The following is a 2605-nucleotide window of genomic DNA, read 5'->3' on the forward strand; positions in this document are numbered from 1 at the left end:
TGGCATCTGGGTGTGAAGCGATACGCGGCGGTGGCTGGGTGGGACCGTCCCCGGCCGGTGAGGGGGGGCCTCCCGGCGTGCTGGCCGCGCGGTGCGTGGGCGCACGCGCTACAGCCGGCTGGTGGGGGCGGCCAGTGGCAGGCGCGCCGGCCGACGGAGGCGGCAGGCGGCGCAGCTGCGCGCCGGCGCACCCTGCACGCGGCGCCGTGCGGCCAAAGTAGGTCCTCGCGGGCCCGGTGCGAAGCGCGGTGGACATCTGCAGTGTGCTGGTCCGATTGAGGACTGTGTGCGCTGAGGATGCGCCGCCGCCCGGCGCTCGGCGCCGCGACGCCGTCTGCTGCTCGGTCGCCTCTGCGGTTCTCGCAGGTGGTTTGTATCGCAGCTGTGCGGACGTGTTGGCGCGTGCGCTGTGCTGGGAGAGTTCGCTTCGGCACCCAAGTGGGGCTTTTGTCCTTCTGTGGCGCTGGCGTTGGAGCTGCCGGTCACCGTAGGTGGCGCGTGTTGTCTCCCGCCGGCAATGCCACGACAGCACGCTCCCGGGCCTCTGTCGGCAGCGGCAAGCTCAGTTGGGAGCACGGGTGGTCGCACCTAAAGCGTCTACTCGCCAAACTCCGGGCGATTGCGCCTCTCTCGAACCCGACCAAGTACTTAGGACGGCGCTGCGCGCCGCCGGGACCTGAGAGGGTTTCGAGGTGTATGGTGCAGGGGAGCTCAGCCTCCTCCTGTTTGCAGAATAATTGAGCGGACGCTTGCGTGTTCGCGCGGGCCCCCGGGACACACTCCCGGGCGGCCGGCTGCTCAGCTCTAGTTGACGCAGCTCCCTGGTTGATCCTGCCAGTAGTCATATGCTTGTCTCAAAGATTAAGCCATGCATGTCTCAGTACAAGCCGCATTAAGGTGAAACCGCGAATGGCTCATTAAATCAGTTATGGTTCCTTAGATCGTACCCACGTTACTTGGATAACTGTGGTAATTCTAGAGCTAATACATGCAAACAGAGTCCCGACCAGAGATGGAAGGGACGCTTTTATTAGATCAAAACCAATCGGTCGGCTCGTCCGGTCCGTTTGCCTTGGTGACTCTGAATAACTTTGGGCTGATCGCACGGTCCTCGTACCGGCGACGCATCTTTCAAATGTCTGCCTTATCAACTGTCGATGGTAGGTTCTGCGCCTACCATGGTTGTAACGGGTAACGGGGAATCAGGGTTCGATTCCGGAGAGGGAGCCTGAGAAACGGCTACCACATCCAAGGAAGGCAGCAGGCGCGCAAATTACCCACTCCCGGCACGGGGAGGTAGTGACGAAAAATAACGATACGGGACTCATCCGAGGCCCCGTAATCGGAATGAGTACACTTTAAATCCTTTAACGAGTATCTATTGGAGGGCAAGTCTGGTGCCAGCAGCCGCGGTAATTCCAGCTCCAATAGCGTATATTAAAGTTGTTGCGGTTAAAAAGCTCGTAGTTGGATTTGTGTCCCACGCTGTTGGTTCACCGCCCGTCGGTGTTTAACTGGCATGTATCGTGGGACGTCCTGCCGGTGGGGCGAGCTGAAGGCGTGCGACGCGCCTCGTGCGTGCTCGTGCGTCCCGAGGCGGACCCCGTTGCAATCCTACCAGGGTGCTCTTGAGTGAGTGTCTCGGTGGGCCGGCACGTTTACTTTGAACAAATTAGAGTGCTTAAAGCAGGCAAGCCCGCCTGAATACTGTGTGCATGGAATAATGGAATAGGACCTCGGTTCTATTTTGTTGGTTTTCGGATCCCGAGGTAATGATTAATAGGGACAGGCGGGGGCATTCGTATTGCGACGTTAGAGGTGAAATTCTTGGATCGTCGCAAGACGAACAGAAGCGAAAGCATTTGCCAAGTATGTTTTCATTAATCAAGAACGAAAGTTAGAGGTTCGAAGGCGATCAGATACCGCCCTAGTTCTAACCATAAACGATGCCAGCCAGCGATCCGCCGCAGTTCCTCCGATGACTCGGCGGGCAGCCTCCGGGAAACCAAAGCTTTTGGGTTCCGGGGGAAGTATGGTTGCAAAGCTGAAACTTAAAGGAATTGACGGAAGGGCACCACCAGGAGTGGAGCCTGCGGCTTAATTTGACTCAACACGGGAAACCTCACCAGGCCCGGACACCGGAAGGATTGACAGATTGATAGCTCTTTCTTGATTCGGTGGGTGGTGGTGCATGGCCGTTCTTAGTTGGTGGAGCGATTTGTCTGGTTAATTCCGATAACGAACGAGACTCTAGCCTGCTAACTAGTCGCGTGACATCCTTCGTGCTGTCAGCGATTACTTTTCTTCTTAGAGGGACAGGCGGCTTCTAGCCGCACGAGATTGAGCAATAACAGGTCTGTGATGCCCTTAGATGTTCTGGGCCGCACGCGCGCTACACTGAAGGAATCAGCGTGTCTTCCTAGGCCGAAAGGTCGGGGTAACCCGCTGAACCTCCTTCGTGCTAGGGATTGGGGCTTGCAATTGTTCCCCATGAACGAGGAATTCCCAGTAAGCGCGAGTCATAAGCTCGCGTTGATTACGTCCCTGCCCTTTGTACACACCGCCCGTCGCTACTACCGATTGAATGATTTAGTGAGGTCTTCGG

At 57.6% G+C, this 2605-nt stretch overlaps 1 pseudogene; it reads left to right on the plus strand.

Annotated features, from left to right (window-relative positions):
- Positions 1-818: 818 nt before the first annotated feature.
- On the plus strand, positions 819-2605 carry LOC124572269 (annotated as a pseudogene; the record flags this gene model as incomplete).

The sequence above is a fragment of the Schistocerca americana genome, unplaced genomic scaffold (genome assembly GCF_021461395.2).
Source record: "Schistocerca americana isolate TAMUIC-IGC-003095 unplaced genomic scaffold, iqSchAmer2.1 HiC_scaffold_179, whole genome shotgun sequence".
Classification (NCBI taxonomy): domain Eukaryota; kingdom Metazoa; phylum Arthropoda; class Insecta; order Orthoptera; family Acrididae; genus Schistocerca; species Schistocerca americana.